Here is a 27147-nt window from a genome sequence, read left to right as displayed (position 1 = left end):
CATGACTGAGACATGGGTAACCTGAATATGTAACTGTATTGTAACAGATATGCCAAGGGGTTTGCAGGATTGTAGCCAGAAGATGAAATAATTAATTAAGGAATTATATCCACAAGGTGAAAAGTCCCCAAAGATAAGTATGTCGAGAGCTATTTTAGGGAAATGATCTAGGGTTTCTGTGTCTGAATAATTTTATGCAAATGTGAATATTCAGTGGCAAAGCATGTGTGCATGTGCATGTAGTTTTCCGCTTGCATTAATGCCCTCAGTGCTGGGGTCTAAGATCTTTTGTGACAGACTCTGAAAAGCTGTTCTTATAAAATGCTCTTTATTGAAATAGTCTCATACACATCAGTGGCAGAACTGGCAGTCAATGAGCCCCAAAGCTGCATGAGAGGCCCTTTCAGTTGATGCAGATCAGGACGACTCTTTGCTCAAGGAAGGAAGGGCTGACTGTAGGATAAGGCTGCTTAGGGCTCAGTGCCCTTGGCTAATGGAAGGTCATCTTTTTCCTGACTCCTTTCCCGAGCTCTGCTCTCAGGAACTGTAGGGAGCACAGGAAGTCTCTTCATCTGCTCACCATGTGGCCTTCCAGTTCTCAGTGGAAGTCTTTTCAGTGGTGGGCAGACTACTTAAGTGGCAGGTTTTTAATTACTTAAATTGCTAGCGCAGTTTATATAAAAATGTAACCCACGATCACAGAGAATAAGACCTACTAGACTGTGGCTTTCCAGATTTGTGCGATAACCAGATACCGTATTTTGATGCCAATTTGACAGAGGTTGCTCCAGTTGTATGTGATACTTTCTTTTCTTCAGATGTGCTATTGTGAGAGAAAGGGATTCAAAAAAATTTCTTTAGTACATTACTATTCTACCATTCTCTCTTCAATTTGATAATTTTGAAAAATGTTACTTGTACTTTTTATATGATTAAATGGTTGGCTTAAGACATCTAAGACTTTGAAGTCTATACACACAACTTAAAGTCTATATACACATGCATGCATGCACACACAGAGGGGATACATACACAAATCTTCTCATTGTTGCCTCTATCTGTTTTTAACAACTTCCATTGTGTTATTAGGAAAGATCTATATTTGCGCTAACATTTGTGTGCTCAGCATATTTATTTTGTGAATGCTCCCCTTTTATTTATTTATTTTGATTTTTGAAGGAAAACAGATTCCTCTTAATTTGATGACCTTCCTATTGTATTCAACATGCATCTTTCTACTTTTTTTTTTTTTTTTTTTTCAGTAGATAATACCTCTTCCCCACCAAATTAGAGTAATTCCACATTCTGGTCTTTTTAAAGTGACATTAATAGTGATCTATAGTCTGTTTTAGGTAGTGAGCAGGTTGAGAGGCACATTTTAAAAGGATTTTGTAGCATTTATGAAGCAAGCAAGCAAACACAAAAATAAAACACAATGAAAGATAAACTAGAATAATTTCCTATTTTCCTTTCACTAATTTCTGGCAAGGTGAAAGATTTGTTCTAGGCTTATGCTCTTGTGCATATTTCAGTGAAGGTTCCTACTTGTTTAAGAAATAACTTTCTCCTGATCTTAAGATGGCAGAAGAAAGAATATAGAGGCAGTATGTGCAGCATATACATAGTAGATGCGAAAACAAATATTAATGACAAAGCATTTCACTACTAGCAAGTAGAGAAAATAAATAATTGCAATTCTTATATGTATCTCTTTTCAACATCAAAGATGCTTTATTGTGTTTGCCTATCTTATGACACTTTTGCAAAAGATACTTCTGGGCAACTGCCACTGTTGCTGATTGCTTTATATTTGGTGATTTGTAGCATGCACAGGTCTGAACCAGGAAGCACTGTTGTGTAAAATGTTACACAAGCACAGGGAAAACACATCTTCTGCATGTTCTTGGTAATTTAGGACCTACGATCAAATCCAGTCATACTAGTTCTGGTAATAAAAAAGTATTTTTACTTGTGATTTGTATTTTCACACTTATTTAATGGAATTTCCTGCAGCCGTCCCAACAAATTTTGTTCACTCAAGTAATGGAAAGCCAGTCTTGGGCTTACAGCCTAGAGTGGGCCATGGATCCCACATCTTGTATTCCAGCCTACCTAACTCCCTGCACTTCTCCACAACAAGAGTACCTAATTACTTCAGTAAATTCTGGCATTTTTTCCATTAATGGAAGTGGACAGTCCATTCAAAGATTCAACTACACAGCTGAGATAATAAAAGCTGCTTTTTAAAATCCAAGGCAACATTCCCAGTCAGAAAGTTTAAGAGGAGTTCTACAGCTGAAATACATTGGTACCGAAACACAAGCAGGTCTTATTCAATGACCTGGGTAGCTAGCACTGTAAAATGAGAGCACGAATTTCTGCCAGCAGTCCTCCAGACACAATTTGTTTGCCAGTCTGTCATACCTGAATCCATATCAGCTCCAGACAAGGAACCGAGAAGTGCTACTGCCTAACACTAATTGTAAGTGGAGGCAGTATAGGGCCCGGGAAAGCATTATGATAGCTGTTTGTCCAAGTCGTGAGGCAGCCTGTAAAACACGCCGTGTTTATGATGGCGAGTGTTGTATAGGTTTAAGAGCTGTTCATGATGCCTGTCATTCTGGAGAGGCACATGCTGACTGTTCATCTGCATGTTTGAGAAAAAGGTGTGCAAATAGGTTGGCTACAAAATCTTTCTTTTATGTTTAATGAAGCGAGTCTGAATTTTGGTCCGTCACCCTGAAATTAAGAGTGAAAGAGACTATCTTTTTTGAAAATGTATACAAGAAAAAAGAAATTTGCTCAACACATAGAGTGGTACTGTCATACTTCATATTGTATTTAGAGGTAAAACCTCAGGTTTTACCTTTGGTGCTTTGAATCTCAAACTAAACTCTATAGAATAGAATTACTATCCAAGTGTGCAAGTAAGGAGAAGAGATAGTGCCATAAGTCAAAAGATATGTATCCTCTGGCACTGGCTCCAGTGGTTCCCAGCCTCCTGCACAATGCGCTTGCCCTTTGGTCTTGTGGTAAATAAGTGAAAGAGCTGTGACCTGGCTGCTCTATGCCTCCTCTGCCATTCCTTTCATTATGTGGCACAGAGAAAGGGTTGCTTTAGCTTGGATCTCTGCCCTGCCACTATGCCACCAGTGCCCTCCCAGCCCCTCCCCGCACTTGCCTACCTTGAATTCTGAGGTTGTGGCAGGATTCAGACATAAGAGAACCGACTGTTTTTGTGTAGCAAACAGGAGAAGCAGGATCTGTCCTTGATTCCTGTGTTTCATGCAGTGGTGCTTGAGGACACGTATAAATATCTGCAAGGAGTGTTTACGGGATGCAAAAAGCTCGGTCCCTGGCTTTCATGCTCACTCATCCTTAACCCCTCTAGAATTAAGAGATATACATAATAAATGATTCATTATGAGCGATTATCTCTGGAGATTTTTTTAATCTTATCAAAGCATAGTCTACGTCAATCATATGCGAAGTCTCAAATGGAATTGCTTCTCATAATCAACCACTCTTAAGTTTGTATCTCATTTTTACCATGTTGTTTTAAAAGATCTTATTCTCAGTGTCTCTTTTGCAAATTGAAAGAAAGAAATAAAGTATTTTTAAATCCATCTTCAGGACTCAAGGCTATCAATTGAACAACCTCTGGAGTCTTAGAATTTCCAATAAACTTTCATCAACAAAAAATCAATCTCTTCAGGGAAAGATATCTGTATCCCAGTGGTTGCATACAAACATAAGAGAAGTAACACATATTAAACTAGATGTCTTATCATGTAGCTCAGTAGGCAGGGTATTAATCTACATATCCTATTACAACAATAGCTTGTGACACAGGAAAGTGCACTGTTAACACTAATAAATAACAATAATACTTCTGAATGCTCAACAGATCACCAGGTGGCCTTCGAGAAAATCTAAGTAAAAAAAAAGTCAAACTTTACCAAGGTTCATGGACATTGACTTGAAAGTTCCCATTATGAATTTCTAATGTACATGTAAGGATCCTACTACTGAAAACTTGATGAAAAACAGACAAAAAGGATTTTCTAAAACAACATTTGTGAGCAAGTATGCAGCCTGAATTGTGAAGCTTCCATTAAAGGTAATGGATCTTTCAAAGCACTTTGAAAATGTGCCCCTGGTATTCTCATTTAATTTAACCCTAACAAAATTCAAAGTTCAGATAGAAAAGTGCTAAATATTATGCTTTACTAAGAACAACTGGTTTCAGCCTTTTTTTTTCTCTTAAGATGCTTGAGTTTCCATAGTCTTATCAAAGATTTATGCTTTCCTTTTTTTTTTTTTTGTTTTTTTTTTTTTTTTGTTTTTTTTAATGCACATATATGACAGGTTTAGGGCTCTTCTGTATCAGTGGGTAGATGTGAGAATGCATCTGTAGACCAGCATCTTTAAAAAGCTTAACAGATATTTCCACAGTATTTTTAGAACTATTGCAGGAAAAACAAAGCCCACAGTGCCAACTCTGAAGGAAGGCTGTGGGAATCTATAGCGGATACCCAGCTGAACACTGTATCCAGTGCTGAATCCTGTAAGCCAGGTCTGGTGTACCCCAGAGCACAGCCCGCCTTGTTGTCCAGGGAACTCTTTCTTGCCAGGCCAAATGCCTATGTTTTCTTACCCTGGTATGCAGTGGGAACAGAGCACTGTAACCCAGAAAATGTGTATGTGAAAGGTAACTAAATCTGGAAAATTTTAGTTCAAAATGTGTTATGGAAATTGATGAGTCTATCAAAACAGGGTATCAAAATGAAAATACCTGTACAACATTAATGTTCAGTATAGTAATGGCATTCTGGCTCATATTATGTCTCATTTTTCAGGAGTTCATTTAAACTTCGGTACTTTAAATAATTAAACCACAAAATGAAGAAAGTGGATATGACTTTGACCTGCATGCAAAAAATCTTATTTCCTTTATACTGCATGATTATGTCCATGAGCAATCAGATAAGCACAGCACAACCTTGTTCTCCTCAATGCACACGGGATGTTCATACATGCTGTGAGAGCAACACTGAACTCTGTCTTATTAGCAGATGTGGTTTGGAGCCAAGATCCTGACTAATGCAGGTGCAACTGGAATATCTGATGATGATTTGGCCACATGTGTATGGATTACCAGAACCTAATATTGGCAAGAGGAGAGGAAAGTTCCCACCTGCATTTTGTATATATGAGAAGTGCAAGTAGTCTATCGACTCACAATTTCAAATGTAGCATCGTTATAAAGTCTGCTCTGTCCTTCATTAGGAGCCTTCATGTCTACTTGCAAGGGAAGAGGGGCAGGCGTGGCAATGCACTGACTTTCCCCCAGCTTGTTTCTACTAAATGTGTTCAATTCTATTCCAGCAAAGGCAGAATGGAGGGGAATGGGAGGTAGAAGATTACAGTAAGGTTTTGGGTCCCAGAAGTGTGCATATGGATACATGCGCCTAACTCCTGGAATGATCGCTTGCATTCTTATGCATGTAGGGCTATTGTCAGGAATCACTGTCTGGGAAATGGCAGAGTTGCCCGAAAATGTTTCAAGGAACCTTTTAGGATTCCTTCATAATGATGTCATATAACTGACTACCACTAGTGGTCGGGTGAGTGAAGTGTGAAGCATTACTGGAATAGAATGATATTAAAAAAGCACTGTCTCAACAACTGTTGTTCACTAAAGGCCAGAACCTGTGGAGAAACCTCTAATTTATGTACCATGTAGAAGTGCATGTCCACACAAGATTGAAGCAAAACACATATTTACAATTTCTTCTTGAAGAGTAGCTCTTTTATATCATAGAGAAGCAGGCCATGTCACTCTTTCACTTTTCCCAACAAGGATGTCAGTATATGAAGAAAGAAAAAAAAAAACCCATTTCAGAGAAAGTCATATATTTCCCAGAGCTTATGTAGCTCCGCATCATTCTCTGTACAGATCATTGGCTCAGACTTGTATGTTTACTTGTGGTGTTCTGGTTATGTTATTAATATTAACCTTGAAGTTCTGTATAATCTCTGCTAGGTGATTACATTTCCACCTGTAAATTACCCATTCATCTCTAGTTTCCCGTGTGATGAGGCTGTTGAACAGTTGCCAAATTTCATGCCAGAGGTGGCTTAATTGTAGTGATAGATTAAATAATCCCTGCAAATCATTTTACTATAAAGATTTCTAAAGAATGTTAGGACATTTTATGGAGGACATTTTGTGTAAGCTGCGGTTACAGTTTTCATCCAGAATTTGAGTATAATATCACAGTAACAAAATAAAAAAAAAGAGGATAACTAGTATCAACTGACATGTTTATGTGATGTGTTGATCTTTGGTAACAAATACAGCTTCTTGTGAAAGCACAGAAATGGTGTCTGAATCAAGATTTAGTAAAGCTTCAGTATCATCCTCTGGAGGTACTGGCTTGTATTTCTTATTTACATTTAACAGTAGTAAGGACTGCGAAGCAGAACAAGTGAGAACACACTATCCCACAAGATATTGTGGAGTTTCCAAACATGCTTTCTTTCTCAATTACACTTAAAATCTAAGTTAGGTTAGAAATTCTGATCTATTTTATCCTAAAACTCTGAACCATTTTATTTCAATTATGCTGAAACAGAATATTATATTAAACGTAAGGTCTTGGGAATAATGCATAAAGGATATGAAACCTTACACATTAAAAGTCATAGCAAAGTGAAAGCAAATGTTTCCAACATCTCAAAACACAAGATTCCAATGCTACTGAAACAAAGGAAAGGGTGAAACATTATTCAGTTTCATACTTTTCTCTCAATTTTGGGGTGGATATTGTCATGTTTCTGTTTTGAATCAACATTTCCCAATGGGAAACAGTTCTGTTGAAAATGCTTTGAAAATGCTATTCATTATTTGTTGAGAAAACATATATTGCTTAAAATAAATATCTTCTTGGTTCCTTCACTCTAAGGAATAGCACACATTTGACTCTGCCTGGCAGTGACCACTAAGCATTACTCTTTTCTTACAATCGGAGAGATGGGTTTCAGTCAAATTCCTGGGGGCTATATGCCAACATCTAAAAAGTATGTGCTTGACTTAGATGCAAGTCTAAATGAATGACCAAGGATTAGAGGGCAGTAGCAACCAAGCTATTTTCTCCTTCTTAGGTCTTTTCTTCATAGAAAAATTAGTGCTTTGCAAAGCTAGACTGTGAAATTACAGTGCAAGGGTGTACACAACACTATTTGCATTAGGGAGGCAGAAGGAAAGGGCTATAAGGCTTTGCCTGCCCTTGTGTTTTGGGAAGCAAAGTATCACACTGAGTGATATTAATAGAATAGGAGTACAGGATAAAGAGGAAGAGTACAGCAGCATTTTTGTACTAGTAAATCCAGGCTTATACTAGGTACTCTGAACTAACTCCTCATGTAGACATGTTTATGAGCAGTAAGAGAGAGGCAGCTTACTTAGAAATGTGCTTTCTGAGCTGTTTGGCTCTCCAAGTTATTTGGGAAGCTTAATGTCTTTGAATATGGGCTCAGGTACTTCATTCCTATTTGCATTATTAATAACCTTCACATAGCTTCTGTTGTGGAGTGGTTTGTGCTCAAATCCCTGCTAACTTCCTAAATTGTGTAGTCTTTTGACCCAGCTCCCTCAGGTCAGGGTTGAAATAGGGCCACTGGCAATATTGTCTTGGGGATGCATGTATGCTAATGCTTAACATGCTATCCCTCTGCCAGTCTCAAGACAGACTAGTATGCAACAGCTGCTACTAGCAGCTGTGGGCATTCAGCACCTCTGAAAATTAGCTACAAGGTATCTTAACTCTGGTATTTCAAAACTGGTGAATCATAAATTAAAAGCTGCTGTTGAAAACATAGCTGTAGTTCTTGAATTTTTCATAAGAACTACCACAATTAAAGCCTTATAGTAGATAAAAGGAAGTGGGAAGAATCAAAAGCTTTGCTGTACCTACTTGAAAAGACAAATTCATATGAATGATACTCTAACTGTTTCGAGTAACATCTTAAAAATAGTGCTGATAATTTTGAAATAATAAATAAGATTAGTAAATTACCAGTTAAGGAAACCACAGTAAAAGGTCAACAGCTGGCGTGGAATTATACTAAACAGTAAATTGAGCAAATTTGTTGATTAAAAGTTTGATAAGCCTACTTGAGGTTTGGTGAGAAATGCAAACATCAGTAGTAGTCAAAATGAGGTGGAAATATCTGAAAAAAATGCAGAAAACTAAACTGAAATACCTTATCTACTCAGTTTCACCTGTTTCTTTATTCAAGACCCCAAATGCTTATTGCATATCTCTCAGGCAATAGATACCCCTCTACTCAATGTCACAATTTAAACTGACAGTGAGACATAGTTCCAGTTCTAAATGAATTTTGATACTTAAATGCTTTCAGATATCATCAAGAATGTTTCCAGAGTCAGTGCACACCACAAACTGTGCTATGCAAGGCATATAACAACAGCTTCAACTCTAAGAAAATCCCTTTCCTCCAATGAAGCTTTATAGCTGAAAAGTGCTTAAGCCACCAGAGTCAGTGGGACAACTTCCAGATGAGTTCAGGTCACTGAGATGGTTAAAATCTCTCTGACTTTTCTTTTGCAAGAACTCCACAGATGCATCCACATTAGCAGTTTAGTCTGGATCAGTTTTGGATTCACTTTTGCAGTGGATCTCCTGATTGTCCACGCTTAGCAAGTTTACCCATTACAGACTGGTCTGAAAGTGTTCAAGGTGTGTTCCTTTCAGACAAAACTAAACTGGGAGATATGCTCCAGCCATGCTTCAGATGCAAAGGGCTCAGTGCAGGGGGCAGGCTGGACCTAATCAAAAGTAAAAGCTCACTGAAATGCAGACAGTGTGGATATCAGATCCTGAACACCAGCTGTTCTTCTCTACAAATCTTTTCCTATTGGTCTGCATTACTTGATAATGTTGACATAGCCTGTCTGTCCATCTGCACTGCTGTCAGGAGATTTTATGTGAGCCAGGCTGCCTATAATTCCTACAATACATGGCTGCGTGCAGGAACAGGACCCTTCTAAGACTTGTCTGCTTCCTGGAGTGTTGAGCAGAAGATAAAATGAACTTTGCAATAGCCTTCCTCAAGCACACTTTGGATGCAGGGCAAGTTGGGATTTGAAAGGCAGCAGACCTAACACTAGCAGTCTTTGTTCTGGCTCCATGTGAATTTGCACCAAGTTTTCAATACTTATGTGTATCCCTTGTTGTCCACAGGAGCTTCAGCAAAGGAGTGAGGGTGAGTGCCAGTTGACAGATGCATGTCAGTGGATAGGTGCAAAATGCAATGCAGCTGCTCCTTATCTATGTTAGTCACAGGATCAAAACAGCACGGGTTTTAGAGTGGAAGAACCTTTGGGGAAAAAATCCTGGAGTTGCTCTTCCTACTCTTACTCTCCCTTGGCTTAGTCTCCTTCTTGTGTTCTGTCATCTTCTTCTTGAGAAGAGTGTATTGCATTGACTCACAGATTTTTGTTGAAGCCACAAACACTGGGAACATTATTTTTTCTTTTAATAAAATGTTAAATGTCTGTAGCAACCATCGCCAGTTCTACAAATCCAGATGGTGTTCCTAAATCGATAATAATACCCAGGAATCTGCAGAAATTATCTGCCCAGTGGCCCAAGAATGAAACAAGTCTTCAGTAAATAAATGAACAATACATTTGCTATTCAGTCCTACAGGGCTCTGGGCTTTTAGTATAGGCGAGGACAGTACTGCTCACACCCGTGTCCATGAAGAAGCAGCTTCACACTTGGGTTTCTTAAGTGTGTAAGGTGTCTGTAGGAGACTGCGTGCTAGTGGATGAAGGCTGGTGACTCTATGCAGAGTCAACGTATCTGCTAGATTCCCTGGAATCTGCTATGTGCATTTTGTGATTTCTGCTAGCAAAAGGATTTCTGTTGAGGGTTTTCTCCCATGTTCTTATAGCATCTTTCTGGGGCCTGCTGGCTAAGAGCAGCTGCTAGCCAGTGCAAAGGTTGTGTGCTTGATGAGAAAGGTACCCTCTGGAGAGTGACACTCAAATTCCCTTTGTCTTTATGCATCAGCAGTGCACATTTGAAAAATAGTGGTGATATCTTCCACGTGCCCATGAATTACTGCTCTGTTTTGCCTGTTTCATTTTTTAGAACACTGTCTTTGTTTCCTTGATTTTTTCTTTTGTAAAATGATTTTATTAGCAGACTGCACCTCATTCTAGCAGCCCATGAATGTTAATATTTTAATATTTATTCCCATATCCAACTTGACTGTCAAAAAGGCAGTGTTTAGGAGCACACTTCATTTGTGCAATGTATTAAAATAGTACTATCTCTGAATAAATACATTATGCCTCTCATGCATGATATGAAATTTAGAAAGGAGCCAGATGCTAGAAAGAAAGTGGGGGGGGGGGAGGGGGGAAGAGGGGAAGAAGCAAATAGCAATGGACACCCAGAAGCCAAATTGATGCAAATTGGTGTAAGCTTCACTGGAACAAAAGGGAAGAAAATTTAGCTTACATAAATAATACTCCTTTCCTTGCATATTGAAATAGTTTAGATGAGTATTTATGGGACTGAGTGGCAGTATGTTTTGGAGAAGGAAGGTTTTGAACACACTGCACAAGAACAGAAGATAAAAAATAAAGCAACGTTAGCATAATATCAGGGCCTCTGCTAGTACTCTCCCAGCCCAAGCAAAGTGTAAGCAAATGTACTGTAACAAATGCACAGGGTTTGCAAGCTTTCTATCTCTGTTTCTCTCAGAATTAGAGAGAAGTGGGATAGGAAGGACTTTAGAAGGTCAAACTGAGAAGTCTGCAGCCAAAAATACCCAGTAACTTGTTCGGCAGAGAAATAAAAATAAGAGAATAGATCAAAACCGTTCATGACCGATTTGCACAGAGTTCATCGTGCCTTGCACTTGTAAGTGTTCCATGTGCTCTGCACTGTTCCTCCAGGACTGAACATACTGGAGCCCTGGTGGCTGCAAACCGGTGTTAACACCATGTTTGTCCCTTCCTATTTTACAGGGAACTTAAGTGGAGGGAGGTGCTGCAATATAGCAAGCAGCACCAATATGCATTGGTGAATCCAGTCCATTGTATTTAACTGACTTAGTCCTATTCAGTGAGCACAGTGCAACTTTTCCTGCTATACTGCATGCACAAATTCCATCAATTTCCTGCCATTAACTAAATAAAATCAAATATTCTTTAGTTGGCTTTTTAGCATATTAGCAGAAAATGATACCACTGACAAAATGACCAAATGAAATGATACTTATACCATCCTTCTGCAATCAGTTTATTTCACAATGAGCAGATCAGCAGTGCGTATAAATAGGCAAGGCAAGCCCTCTTACAGCTAATCAAGGTTTTTGAATTTCTTATAAGTAACCTTTACCCATTAAACTTTTTCCCAGAGGAATACTCATGACAAAACTATCACACTGTATTTATACATTTGATATTGTATTATTTTAGAATTCACAAGTAGGCTTTTCAAAAGCACTCTCTGTTGATCTCATTCAAACCCTACTGACTTTAAGTGACTGCAAGGACATGCCACTTCAGAAAAGATCCTCCTCAAATCACTTAAGCTGTATTTCCACCTGCAGTAAATCTAATTTTAAGGTGCACAATAGAGAATCAAAATGCTATGGCCGCATGACATAATGCACTGAACCTGAACTCTGTCAGTCCAAACCGTTCAAACGTTAAAGGGGAAACTTTGTCCCTTTGGTTTTATACTGGAAAGGCACTATTTGTCTTCTCACGGTCCGTGTAAAGCTGAAATGCAGCTCAAGACATAAGCCTCATGTTGTACATTCTGGATAACTGGTAGAAATACGATTAAGTGCCTGCATCTAGTCCTGGGAGAATACAGACCGCTGGGTGAGCATGTACTGTCATAAGCTTGAACCATGACCATGGAGCCACAACTGTTTGCAACAACAACAAAGACATTGCAGCAGTGTGTCAAGCTCACCTGTTGCCTTACCTATCAAAAACAGCAAGGTTTTCATAGGTTTATGATAGCATTGCATGGGTGAAGGAATGTCCTTTCATGATTTAATTTTGAGGCAAAACTGGGAAGAATCACAACATGACTCTAGTGCCATGCTGCTGTAGATGCTGAGCATTATCTGTAGAATTTAATATACTTTACCTACTACCAAAGGATCATCCAATGCAGTAGAGTCATGCCAGCTGTCAAAAATAATCTGGCTAGTCAGCAACCTATAGTGTGATCTGCTCCGTTTGTCAAATTTGTAAAGTTAGGGCACTTTCTCACATTCCCTCTGCCTATATCCATTGTAATAAATTTGGATTGCATGTCAATTACTGAAATTTATGACTATCCATCTCTCAGTTCTGAATATGTATGTAATTTTAATTTAAGGCTTCCTTACTGTACAATATTTATTATCAGTTCTCTGTTTTAACCAGCATTGAGATAACCGCTGTTTTACACTCTTCTAATGTCTTCTCTTTTCAAGGTCATCAGTTTTGCAACATCACTGGAATGAAGCAGGACGTATGGTTCTATTTAATCAATTTTCATGCTCTACTGCCTCCTTCTTATGGTCTTTCTGCTAATTGATCAAGTTTTCAATTAAAGTCCTCCATCTTTGTTTTAATTCTTTGTTAAGGTTTTTATTCCATTACATGATTTCATGAGATCTAAGTTGTTACAAGTGCTAACTGTCTCTGCCTTTCCAACTGTCTAGTCACAATGATTTAGCTATATATTCTTCTGCCTCCCCATTTCTTATTATTAAAGCCCTCAGTGGACTAACTTCATCTGTTGGATTTAGAACAGAACTCTAAAAATCTGATTCATCCATCAAGGAGAGATTAGTTTACCTCATGAATTGTCATGGATAAAAATCTCTCTGTGTATCTCAGCACTTTCCAGACATCTTGTTCAGCTACAATTAAGGAAATTACTGTTTCTAAAGAAATATTAAAATGACTCTTGTTAATAAATGGGGCCAAGCGAAACATGTGCAGAAAACACTGCTTTACGGAAAGGTTTTCCTAACAAGCTGAGATTCTGTTTTCATTCTTTTATTGTGTTTATATGGATCAAGTAAATATTAATACAGAAAATATATGTTGATGCACAGTTCTGATTACTTGTTCTGCAGCTCATAATTCCACATTTCAGCTCCTAAGCAGTATTATATCAAATCTTTTTGAAATTCACTATCATGTTCATTTTTAAAAATCAAATAATCTTTAGAATCAAATGTTTTTTAAAGGGCCAAAGAAAATGTGCTGACAGAATCTATATAAATACAGTCTTTTCAGGGAGGCTTTGTTCAATTAGGGGTAATTCTTTATTTTAAAAGATAGGTTGAATTTTTACCTAAATTCTGATTCTTTCAGTTCTCATGAAAGTACACACCAGATCACTCCCTGAAAAATTTGCAATAGCTGTCAGCAGTCTTAAGGGTTTATGGTTTAGAGCCTTTGCAATATGAAAAATCTCACTTTATGATAATCTTCAAATAAAACATGAAAGCCTATAAAACATTTCCATTTCCCTGTTTAAGATGCAAAAGCAGGTTTGCTTTCCAATCTCAGTTATCTGAATGTTAAAACAGAGCTGATGCATTGATAAGAACAACTGTAGTACAGACCAATTCCACCATGACTGTGCTAGTGCATTTTTGTATGCTGTCAAAGTAAAAAGTTCTTGTAGTTCTTAAACTCTTCCTCCCTATTTGTGCTGAAGAGCATGCTATGGAGTTCTGAGCTTTGAAAATCTCTTTGTCATTTCATACTAAATATTCAGGCAGTCACCAGGAGGAACCATCACGTGGCAGGATATGCTGAGCCTCGGGACTCAGGCAGCAGAAGGTGACATCCCATTTCCATTACAGTTGGTGCCCAAATTCTCATTGATTTCAACATGGTGAAGATTTCATCCTTTCTTGTCTATAACACTGAAATCTGCTCGGGACCCGTTGGGCTTCTTTGGGCAAGCCTGCTGACCACCATAAACAACACCACTGCCTTCATCAATACAGATACTTTTATTTGTAAGAGGCACATCTTGACACCGCTGTGACAGCTTTTGAGTGATAAAATCCATCCAGCTTGTATCCTATTTTCAACAGTAGTCAAGTAATGGATGCCTAGGGAATATTTATAAGAGCAGAGTGAGCATGCAGTGGTACTTCCCTGACATATTCTTCCAGCTTCCAACAATCCACAGCACAGCAACTGCTTTCGCTAGAAATGTTCTTTTTGTGTTTAACAGCCTTGATGGATTTCTTTCATGAATTGGTCCTATTGCCTTTTAAACCCACACAAATTTGCAGTATTTAGAATATCCTCAGGCAAGGATTTTCCAGTTTAACTACATGCTGCTTGAAAAAGCATCTCCTCTGGTTTTTTTTCAGCCTACCATCTGATAATTTCATTTGTTGACCCTATTTTTTGTATGACAAAAAATCTAAGTAGTCATTTCTTATTAATCCTTTCAATGTCATTGAGGATTCTATTCTTCTGTGCTATATCTGTTCTCAGTTGTCTCTGTTCTGGGCAAAAGAGTCTCAATCATAGTTGTTTCTCATATGGACCCTTTTTCTTTCTTTCCTGTTTTTTTTTTTTTCACCTTTTGCTATGTTTTCTCATCCTACTACACCCCTTTTGACCAAAAATCAAGAACTACAGGCATTTTCGGCTGTGGCACAATAGGGGTTCATAAAATGACATAATGATGTTCTCAGATTTGTTCTCTGTTTCTTGCCCGATAATTTCTATCATCTTAATTCCTGTTTCCCATTTCTGTATGTCTTTACAGCAGTCTTTTGTTTTTATTGCCCTGAATAATTTAGTATCATTAACAAATTTGTCCTCTCACTCTTCCCTCCTTTTTCTGGGACATTTTTGAATACATTTCTTTGAAAGCCCTTTGTGAGGGTGCTTGTTGAAAGCTTTTTAAAAGTCCTTTGATTGTGGTGTGAAAGGCTTTTGAAAAGGCTTGAACTGTCACAAGTACAAAACCTGCAAGTGGAACCATCTCAATGAGCAAACACTTTTGCCCAAATCTCTCTCTCCTTCACTTCTCCTTTTCACAAAAATGTAGGCCAATAATGACCTTCTTTTGAAAACCAATTTAAGGTTTTGAGGAGTAAAGATCATATAAGTACTAGCCTTCAGTATTTCTTATTTTAGCCATTTAAATAACATCTTATGTGGTGAATATTTGAAGGGAGCCATAGGAAGAGCACAAGCTGTTCTTTAATTGTATCTGATAGCCATAATAATTAATAACTGTAAAGCAAATATTGTCTACACTTGAAGCACACATCTAGTACAGGGGAAGAAGATTTTAATGCGTCTTTGCTTTTAAAAATCCCTCAAAATCATTATATTCTTTTTTTAGTATATTCTGGGCTATATTTTCTTATGTAAGTGGGAAATTCAAGAATTGCAGAAATGAATACACTGCAGTACACATTTAAATCAAGATCAAAATAAATTTAGACACTATTCAAATTATTACTGCAGTCAGTAAAGCAAATTCCCGTAACCTTTCCAGGCTTATTCAATGATGCTGAATTTGCCGAAAAAAGACAAAAAAAATCCATGTCCCCCAACAAAGAAAGCATCAGTAAACCTTTTTATTGAATGTTTGATTATCTTAAGAAAACCTGCTTGTTTTTTAAAATGTATGATGTGTTCTGTCATGTCAAGGTGAGCTACAACACATAATAAATTTTAAACCAATTTTGTCTGTGAATGCATGCTATCGATTTAAACAGTGTTTGTTCACATCAGATTGTTTTAAGGGGACAGTAGCTCAGCAATTAGGGAAGCTTTTGAGCCTCTGCTTGCTAACTGGTGAATGTCAGACCACCAAGGACTGCACTGGTTTTTCTCGTTCCAGCCTGAGTAAAAGGAAGTGTTGAGAAGCAGATCTGGCATGAGTCTGATGTGGGAGTCATAACTGGGAGGGTGCTCCCCAGCACCCTTTATCTACCAGACAAGGAAGAATCAGTGCAAGTTGCTCTTTATGCTGCTTTATTTCTTTATCTTTATGCACATGTGAGCTGGAAGCTGCTCACTTTTATAATTCTGGACCATTTACCCTATGTATCATGGACAATACTTTCTTCTTGTCTTCTCTGCCATTTACCATTAACATCAATAACATTTCTACTGCAGGCAGAATTTGAGCAAATGTACTTCCTTCTTGTTTTCACCTCTAATTCTGCAGCAACTCTGCATGCTGTGTCATCTGGACCTTGCAGGCACTGCACTCAGATCAAGGCCAACCAAAGCCTTCATGAGAACACTGGGAATGAACATGTTAATTACAGTGTATCAATAGAACTCCTACAATAATAGGTGGGAAACTCAGTTAGCAAGGAGAGGAAGGAGAATAATGTGTGAAACGTCTAACTGTGTATTCACTTTCCAGATACTAGAGTCGGCTCAAAGTCAGTAAGTTTTGGTCAAGCCAAGAAGCATATTTACTCATCCAGATAGATATTTCTCTGATGATGTCCTTCTTTAAATTTACATTTCCAATATCCACCTAATGTGTGCCAGGTCACATCTTCCAGGCTATGCCCTGCATGGACCCGCACAACGGAGGCTGGAAGGTGGAAGGAGACACAGGAGTCTTCAAGCTGCCTCTTTCTGGATGAAGAGCCTTCTCCCTCAGGGAGCATCTCTTACTCCGTTCACTCCAGGGTAGTACAAAAAGGCCTTTTCCTCTGCCCCATTCTCCTCACTGGGCAAGGGTGGATTTTCCTTTGCTCTGGAGAAGAAGAATTCCACCTTTGATTTTCTGTGCCTTCTTTGCCAGCTGAGTTTCCACCTTCTCTGTGAGATTATGATGAAAAGGTAGTTGTTACCCTTTCAATCCTCTTATCAGCTTTAAGGGTTTGGTTGACTGTGGTCAGCATGCAGTGCCTACGAGGCTGAAATGATACAGAATACAGAGTTTTCTGAGATCCAGCCCAGTTGTAGCAACAAATGCCATTCACACTGGTGAATTGCTCTGTAATGTGAGTAAGAACTAAGCACACTTCACCTTTGAGATTAACGCTATTGTATAATATAATAAACACATTTAGCATGGACTACCCAACATTGACCATTTAGGGTGACTCTGTCAAGCCAGTCTCTAGTAGGAATAAGAGTTGTTCTCATTAACAACTGAATGATGCATTTTTAATCTCTATTTTAGAAGCTGTGGGAAACAGCCTCATGACTTGCTATTTCTACTGTCATCCAGCTAGGTTGCCCTTTAACTGATTGTTACTGTATTAAAAGCCTAAAACTGCAATTCTTAAATTTAGGTTTTATTGAATTTAATCATTCTATTTTTAAAACTGTACTGCAGCTAATGATCCAAACAGATCGATATTTATAAACAGAGTGGTGCAAACTAAATACATTAATAAGTAAACTAGATATACTTGTATCTTCACATAAAACTTAATTCACTGATGTGAATTATAGACATCGTTAATTAGAAAATAAAAGGAAAATAAAATGATTACCTCTCTGTACAAAGAAAGAGAAATTTGGTTATTTCCAGGGAGTAGGTACCCAATGCTGATCTAGTTCTGTTCTTAAGCAAGTGGATTAAAAGCAATTCCACAGATACCAGTGAAGCAACACTTTTACAAAGACCATACCAGTAAGACACAGTATTAGTGAAGCTGGTCGTTCTGTAAGGGTTGGCAAAGAGTCAGGTGAAGGTACTGTAATTTTGCTTCTAAAAACAAGCTGCCATACTGTGCATGAAATAACAACCTTAATCTCTTGAAAGAGTTGTCAGCTCACACTCAAGCCCTTGGTGGCTGTGAGTATTTTGGTTCTGGAGGTAACTTGGTTACTCTTGAATCTGAATCCTCTGCAGTGCGCTCCACAATGTAAAAACTACTCAAGAGCAAAATCACCCTTCGTATCTTTGTATAGTCACGCTTTCCGTTAAGATACATCAGGGTCCTTAACAGACATGACATAAATGTCACTGGACTTTGCAGTCTAAAATACATGGATATATACCATATGCATTTCCTTTTCCAAGAGCATGTAGGACATATGCCTACCTTTTTGTGGGATGGACAAAAGCGAATTTCTGTCACCTTTCAATCCTTCTTCTGTTTTGGCTCCTAGAACAGATGTGTCTAGTCTCTGGGCTGCTTTATCTGTAACAGTGATGACTGGGTCTCAGAGGTGCTCCTGACTGACCCAGACTGCCAGAGCTTCCCTCATACTTTGAAATGGCAGAAGAGAATTCAGGTGCACGTGGTCCTGTCAAGTGGCACATGGGGTCAGGTCATCAATACTGACTTTATACAGTCAGGAAATCTCCTACCAAGTTCAAAGTGTGCTCAAAGGAGGAGGATCTGGCCCCATAAATAGGATACGACTAAAATATCTCTGCTTCCTATAACCACAATATAGCTCATTCATTCTTTTCCCAGGAAAAAAGATGCAACATTTTTTTCTCTCCTTTGAGTTGTCAGATCAAGGGCCTGACAGTTGTTGCTGCCACATTGCACTTATTCTTAGATAAGTCTCCAGTACTAACTAGTGAAGACTAATTTTTTTTTTCTAAGTGGCAAGCGCAGATGTCTGTACAGAGACATCTCATTTCCTCCTAACTGCTTCGGATATACTTTGGTCCATGTTAAGCTAGTTCCATACCAAAATGAAAAAAAAAAAATCGTTGTCAACAGTAATTGCCAGCAACAGATTCCCTCCCTCCTCACCTGCCCCCCAAATTGCTATTAAAAATGGTTGAACTGCTAATGATGATGAGACAAGCCCCTAATGACACTTCTAAGAATATATTTGTCGAGTAGAATTTTAGTCAAGCCCTTTCATGAAGGACCTAATGAGTATGCAGAGACTTGCTGATGTAACAGAAAAAAAATATCCATGCTTGTCTCTTGTCTGCAGACCTGTCGATACATTTTTCTGTGTAAGAGGGAATGTGGACTCCAGCATCTTGTTTGCTTACAACAATAAAGCAGCGGTAGGCTAACATACAATTAAGTTTTAGATTTCCTAGGCAGGAAAAATTAGTGCAATCTGAAGTTCATCCTCATCCAACTCTTATTCATTTCTGAAAAAGCCATTTCTGAGATTCTGGTAGATGACTGCAAGACTAGACACTCTATGACTTTTTGCAGGCAAGTCCCTGAGCACTGCATCTGATGTCAATTTAAGTCAGATGATTTAAAAATACCTGAGAATCTCTGGGGGAAGTCATTTTGTGGTTTAGGAGGTTTGACAGAGGTGCCAGTCCAGCCCAGAGTGTCAAATTTGTTCCTTTTGCTTATTCCTGGTAAAAGAGATGTTGGAGCAATTGCACATGTGTGAGAGGTGGTAACTGAGTTTTACTGTTACTTGCTAGAAATTAATACATATAGGCTTAACTGCTGCAAATAACTTTTATGGTTTATGTTGAGTTTTAGAGTTTAGGACAGTGAGCTTATCCATTGTGCTGCGTGACTGACTTACTTGTTTCAGCTTCACAGTATGAACAGAGTCATCTGTTCCTCAAATCTTACAATTTTCAAGATTTCCTTCCCAGCTTCTATGCAATCTTCAGGAAAGTCTTATTCCACAGCTCAGTTTTTAATTCTTTCTTTCTGTTGTCTTTAAACACAAAGGGAAGTCTGTGGCACCTCTGGATCTGAATGTGACTTGGACTGAGATGACGGATGGGACAAGGAGCGATGCCATCTCTATGACTAGTCCTTCGTCACAGTTACTATTTCTTTCTGGCCTATGTGGAAATGAGGAATGCGTACAAGAAATGAATAGGTGTGCATGGGCTGAAGTCTTCCTGGTTAGTGCAGATTTATGTGGGAAGCCTGCAAAGACCTGCTGAGTGCTTCTGCTTATGCAAGGCTGCCTAACTTTTGAGATTCTTCAGCTACCCCACGACTTGGGAATCAACCCCTGTTGCAAAATTTGGCTTCAGCATATAAGCTTTTGTGTTTTTCCTTAAGTTTTCAGCTTTTCTGGCTACACAGTACCTGCATTTTGTGTAATCCAGTGCTGTATTATCCTCCCCAGCCTACACTCTGACAGCATTCAAAAGAAGCGTGAATTTTCTCTGTTCATCTCAGCAGGATGTGTAATACCCCACACCTAGAACTCAACTTGCTACTTTATTCTTGCTTATTTCAGCTAATAAAGACAGCTAATAAGATTCTTTTACTTTATGTTCTGAGCATATGTCACGTAGCATGAGTTACAGTCTCTGCATGATTGTTTGATGGACTAACAAGTATTGGAAGAGTGGGAGTGGAAGAATGGGTAAGAAATTTCTGTTTATTTAACAAGTTGCTTTTGTCTTTGCTGCAAAAATGCAGTAGAAAGTGAAGCTGTATCACAACTGCTTCCTGAGAGGATCAAGCCATCTACCTTGTTCCTGGTTTCATCAGACTAATCCAGTGTTTCAGCTTCTAGCTTCCAGAATTGATTTACCTATTTTTCATATGTAATTCTGCAGCACAGCTGAAATATTTAAGTTTACTCCATCTGGTAGTAAAATAAAGACACAGTGGCTGACTAATTAAAGGCTTGTTTTAAAAATATTATAGAAAATGTCACAAATATCAGCATTGCTCCTCACAGGATCTCATTCAAGAATTTAAGTCCAAAGACTTGGAATCCCTGTCTGCATTTCCTATACTGTATAAAACTATAGATTTGTGTTGTCAAATTAGATCTCAGTCTTGACCTTTGTTCCCCCAGCTCCAATGAGAAGTATGCATCCAATGATTACTGCTGCCGCATGGATATTTTTTATGGATATATCCCTGTTGCTATGACTCAATTAAATAATAACAAACTCTGTGAATGTTTGATCTCGTTATATTCAGTGTTAATACTGGCAAAATCACAGGGCTCTACAATTCTTTTACAAGTAGATGGAAGATCAGAATTTTCTCTTTCCAGTTGTCATTTTTTTCCAAAGACACCCAAGAATCAACTGGATTTTAAGTGTGTTAGGTTCCAACTTCACTGTATCAGTTGTGGTAGAGTTCCTTAGGATATGAAAATGCACAATTTCTCTTAATTTGATTACTCTTTCCTTACATGAAAGGAAGTCTCAGATGTCCAGATTGGGAAAATGGGTTGGCATATACTATCTATGACTAGCAGGAATTTTTTACTTTAGGTCAGAATATATGACTGAAATCTGAAGTCTTCAGAGCTCACCTGATTCAACTCCAGTTGACTGGTAGTTTAAGTAGATAAACTGATTTTACTCCAGGAGATTTTAGGAGATTAATTTGATTGAAGTAAGGACTTCTGAGGACATGAACTGCCCTTATTTTTTTTTTGCATCACCTCTCTCAGTAATTACTTTCCAGGAGAATAAGCAGAATTTGTATTTTGTTATGTTACTTGTATCATGATTTGGATGATTGGAAGTGCAAAGCATGCCTTTGCTTTTGTCTGTTCTTGCTAGGAAAGTCCCTTTGTAATCAGACACTTACTCTCATTGACTGTAAAGGAAGAAAACCAGCCCTTGCATGGAAGATGGGACTAATGAGAAAGATAAGGTGAATGAATAACTCTTTGGAGCAGAGGCTGGGTATGAGAAACAGGATAAAGCAAGCTACAAAGCCAAGGAAGGAGAGCATTCCAGGTGGGACTGTGCATCAGCCTGGAGGTTGCTGCTGCATTGCTCTACTGCCAGGCAACTTGTCTTGTGCTTGTGGGAACAAGGAGAACAAGTCCAGCCAAATGAGCACGCTCTCAATACAGAGACCTTTTAACTGAAAGATCTGAGAGAATCTTATTTCATTTTAAAGGGAAATATTCAAAGCAGGAACAATGTGACTTCATCTTCTGATTCCCATAGTACTTTCCAGATAAAAAACATTGAAAGTTCTATAACCAGCCTGAGCATCCTCTGAGTAAGGAATTAAATTGACTCAGCCATGTATCAGGTTGCAATGTGTAAATCCCTACAATACAAGTCAGCAGGCATTTGTTTTCTGTGCCATAAAAGACTAAGCAAACATATCATTATTATTACTACTATTTTTACTGTTTTGTATGTTAGGCTGGTATTGAGGGACTGTGAATATTTTTTTCAGAGAAGGAACTGGCAAAGAAGATTAAGTGACCTAATAATTTGTAATAACGAGTACTGCATTTGTGAGTACTATAGAACATTATATTCTGGCTTTTGGGACTATGTATGCATTTTATAGGGGAATAAATAAATAATCATTTGTGGCTTCAAAATGTAACAGTCTTCAAGGGGAAAGGGGAGAAAAATGAATGCTGATTCAGAAGGGAACTACTGTTCCAATTTGCTATAATTTTAACAAGAAGAGATCTGTTGAATGCATTCAGGAGAACAATGTGTGGTTAAAAAGTACTTCAAGTTAAGCACTGGTTTGATTTTTTTTCACTTTATTCTTGGATCTGATTATGAGCCACGTACAGAAATAATGAGAAATTATTGAAAGTTTTCCAAATTTCAGTCCTTTTTTTAAGATAATGAGAAGGAGCCTTAGGTTTTTTTTTTTTTTTTTTTTTTTTTTAAACTGGATGAACTTCACTATGCAGTTCACTTCTGAACTACCACTGCAAAATCAGATCTATTACTATAATTTATGGCCAATTTATGGGATATTGATTTATTCGAACCAAATGATAACATATGCTAAGAGTAGTCCCATAAGGTCAGTAGAAATACATGTGCAGTAAAATGTTACTTAGAGTTTCAAAGTCTGGCCTTACTGCAATAAAATGGGTTCATCTGAAAAATGTTCCAGCATTTAAGAATTATTGATATTCTGCATTTTGAGGAGAAACAGATAGAATTATTCATAATGAAAATATGGTTGACACTCTTTGCTGGATATGAAAAGCTTCCTATTTGCATTGGGAATGAAAAGGGATTGCAAGTCTTTTACCTCCTTTACTGAAAAGCAATAACTCATGTGAATAGTCAGTGATACTGCTCACAAAAGAGAGTCAAATCCTCTTCTGGTCTTAATAATTATAGGTCATATTGTGCCCCTGGATCTAAAGAGGATCTTCTTGTTGCAGGAGGTACGCTGCTGACTGGTGGTATGAAATTTAGCTTCCAATTGCTTTAGTGAGTTCTTGTAAGAAATAAATATGATTGTATTAGTCTTCAGAAAGACTTTTCTGGCCTGTTCTAGGCATGGAAAACCCAACCAGTCTTGCAGGGAATTTCTGGCCTTCCAGGTTGAATGCCAGTCTAGATTCTCTGGCCTGAAAAATGACACTAACCTGGCCAGAAAATTGCATTATAATCTGAGAAAACTATATTGTGATTTTTCTAATTCCCACTAACAAGATATCTAACGTTCAATGAAGTTAATAACAAAAGTTGAATAGCAAGGAACAAGGCAGAAAATCCTTTTCTACACTGCAAAAGGGTCAAATTATACTCAGATGTGATAGAGGTTTCCTAGGAAAGACAGACAGGGAGTGTAAAAGTGACTGGATTTTGGGCACTGACATGGGAGGATCAAGCCACACTGCCTTGTCTGTGCTGCAGATAGGGAAGTTCTGGGGCTGGCATACTCTGACTGTCCACTGAATGTGTTGCAGGACATCACCTCGGACTGCACCATCTCTGAACCATATTCTGATTTCCAGGGGAAAAAGATCTGGATATTTGTGCTGGAGGAGAACTAATATGCACTGCAAAGGATTCTCTGCTTTGTAGATAGTGAAGAATCAGCAGTTCAGGGTGCGTTACAGAGCACTCCTGTCCGGCATTTTAGTCCTGGACGAAATTGCTGTGGGTTACATTATCTTTCTGAACACTTCCAGGTGGAGTGCCCTCAAGCCTGAATACAGCCAGTTGGCTCTAGAGAGAGCCAGTTGGCTCTAGAGGGGAATGCCACCTGCAAAGCAGATGAGAGCCAGGTGCATCACAAGGTTTGAGGGCCATGGACCGCTATTTGAGGTGGGTACCTTTAGCAATGCAGCATGTGGCTGGCTTCAAGAATCTGGAAAACATGTTAGCAAAATTCTCATTAACACAATGAAAAACTACTGCACTGTAGAGAAAAAATATTAAGCCTGCTTCCTCTCCTGTCACACTGGCATGCAGAGACCTTATTAACGACTGTGCAGATACGAGGAGTGTCTACTACCACTAGCTTTGTGTGGTTTATTTGTAGTTTAGCTGATACTTCAGCGCAGGGCTGTTCTGTTTTTTAAGAGGACATTGACATTTTGTGGTTAAAGATTAATTCACTGCATGGATGCACTTGCACATGCCCTTCCCTCTTCAGCATTCCTTATGGATGTTTATTTTCCACTTCTGAAGCGTTATGTCACCTTTCGAGAAAGAAGTGTTAGCAGGAGCTGGTAGATACAGCCTCCAGGTGAAGTATTTATCATTTTAGGCTATAGAGAGTGAAGGCAACGTTTGTTGAAAGTACCAGATATAAGCTGTTGAATGAGACGATAGCAGTGACAGTTCCAGAGGGGGAGGTACACCTACTGCCTGCCAGAAATAAAATGAATTTGTGTCACCACATGCACAGAAGTGAGAGTCCTAGCCATTAGCTAATAACAGAATCTAGGGCTCCTTCCAGGTGTCCAAAGCACAAGGGACTCAGTAGAGATGGATATTACAAAGCAAGAGACAAAAGACCAAATTCAGCAGTTCTGTATACTCCCTTTAACTCAGATTAATTCCAGTCATGTCAGGGGAATTATTCTTGTCAGTATTATTAATAGCAATATTTGACTCAAACTTTGGAAAGCAAGGTTAGTCTTTGACACAGTAAATATTCAGTTTTCTATTTACCTTTTTCGTGTTAATATTTTGAATTTTATACCGTAGTAAATAATGTAATAGTACATTTTTATTAGATTGAGTAGACAGTTTTACATTCAGTTATTAGCTGTTTAGACATTGGTAAATGGGCTATTCTCAGGGCTGCTGATCTTTGGATATCCCTTTTCTCCTCACATGCACATTCCAAATCACAAATCGTTTCCTTTCTTTAAATCTCATTTTTTCAGTCTTCCCCCTTTATTTTTTTTTTTAGTGAACAGCAAATTTTCTTTGTGTGTACAAGTATGGGAGGGGGTTATTTTTGTTGTGGATAGCATGCACGGTTATTTTATTAATGTTGAGAAGAAGCAGGCTTCATGATTCTTCCTCCCTTCCCTCAAAACAGGATGTATGAATTAGTATACAGTAATATATAAGGAACTTTTTTAGTGGTTTATGTGATCAGTACAGAGCTAACACAAAGCCTTCCAGAAACTCTTGCCAGTTCCTGAAATGATCATCACAGATGAGTGGCTGATTGCAGAACTGAATCAATCTGTGATTACATTACAATATAAGGGCCAGTCTCTACAACCTCTTATTCATGCAAGTAATCCTAATGAAGACAAAGTTGAGAAGGAGAAGAAAACTGAGAACATCAAATTCTTTCCAAGCATAAAAAAGATCCTTGGGAGTGAAGGGGTTAATGCCTTAAAGACCTCATCTCCCTGCCCCTTCCCATTCCCATCAGCTGCATGCAATCTGAAATTAAAAGAATTAATTTAATAGTTGCTAAAAGCTTTAAGCAAAAGTAAGTCCAGCAATGCCCAGTCCCACAATCCTGCAGGTATTACTGACTCATTCTGCAGTTCAAAGAGGATATTCCAGTAATCTGTTTAACTTTGAAAGACTAGTGAAAAGTCTCTTAACCAAGAGTGGCTTCTACAGATAAACAATTTACAGCATACTAACCTTAAGCTTTTACTTTAAAACACAGTAAAATCTGTTGTTATGTTTTTAATATCTAAAAAGTGTAATTGTAATTTGTGCATGTTTCTGTCATTATCCTCACTTCAGCCTAAAACTATGGAAACAAGAAATAGCGCATTCAAAAGACAGAGGGCTATATGACATAAATGAAGGTAGGAGTACTCATAGTGGACTGGGTAACATATCTCCAGGATTGTTTATTCTTTGATTCCAAAAAAATTTTATGAATCCGGGTTTAAACTGAAAGCATGCACTTAATTAAGTCTGTCCCGATATAAAACACTTCAGCTTCTGCTCAGCCTTAAAGCTGTGGTTTCCATTAACTGAGGTTAATGGAAAAGGTGCATCCCAGCTGATTAGCACAATGCAGATGGGGCTGATGTCCCACTGATTTCAGAGGAGGTGGATCGCACCCCTATTTAGAGAGTTTGCTGAAATAAGGCATTAATTGTTCCTTCCACAGTGCCCTAATGCACTCCTAACAGTAAGGGGGGGGGGGGGGGAGAGAGGTTGTTCAGGTAAAACAAAAAGAGGGAATATGGTCTTTGTTCTACTTGACTTTAGATGTTGGACAGGGGCTGCAGAAACATCTGAAGTACATATCTGGCATTTCTTTCCCATTTATTGGTCATGGTAATACTGACAGTATTGTTTCTGTCTAGGTCCTCTGCTTTTCAGGAGACTCTTTCCACACATCCCTAACTGCTGCCATTAATGAACTTCTCCTCAAGTGGAGTTAAAAGAAAACAGGGACTCCTCAATTTCAAGAGCATCCTTAAGGTGCATGAGAGGTACTGAATAATCCAGGAGATGAAAGGTGGCTATAGGAAGAGCAGGATCTTTTAAAATATATTTTTTCTTTATTGACAAGATCTACATGTACAAGAACTGAAGGATTCAATTTCAGTTATTAAAGTTCATTTCAGTAATCAGGAATGTAACAAGATCTGTCATGATTGGAAGGAGGAGTCTGGTTTTCAGTCTTTCCAAAGCCCTTCCATTTTAAGAACAGGTAAGGAAAGATTGCTATTGGATGCTGGAACAGGGTATGAGGGGAGTGCATGTATTTAGGGATTTTTGTAGTGAGTGTGTCTGAGAATATATGTTGTCTCAGTATTGGTCTTGAAAACCTTAAGGTGGAAACATTATAAAGCTTCCCGTTCACTTCTCAAAGGGGCTTTAAAGCAGACTTCTGAACACACGTGTGTTGGAGCCTTGTTGCTGAGTATAGGTGGGAATTACAGGAGATTCTGGGATGCAGAGCTATGACATAGGTGGTGTGTTTTGAAGCAAGCCACAAGGAGTTAAACAGTGGCACGTTTTAAGTGATTTCCCACTA

Source organism: Rhea pennata, chromosome 1 (genome assembly GCF_028389875.1).
Source record: "Rhea pennata isolate bPtePen1 chromosome 1, bPtePen1.pri, whole genome shotgun sequence".
NCBI classification, from domain to species: Eukaryota; Metazoa; Chordata; class Aves; order Rheiformes; family Rheidae; genus Rhea; species Rhea pennata.
The sequence above is the reverse complement of the archived record's forward strand: the minus strand, read 5'-3'. Positions refer to the sequence as shown.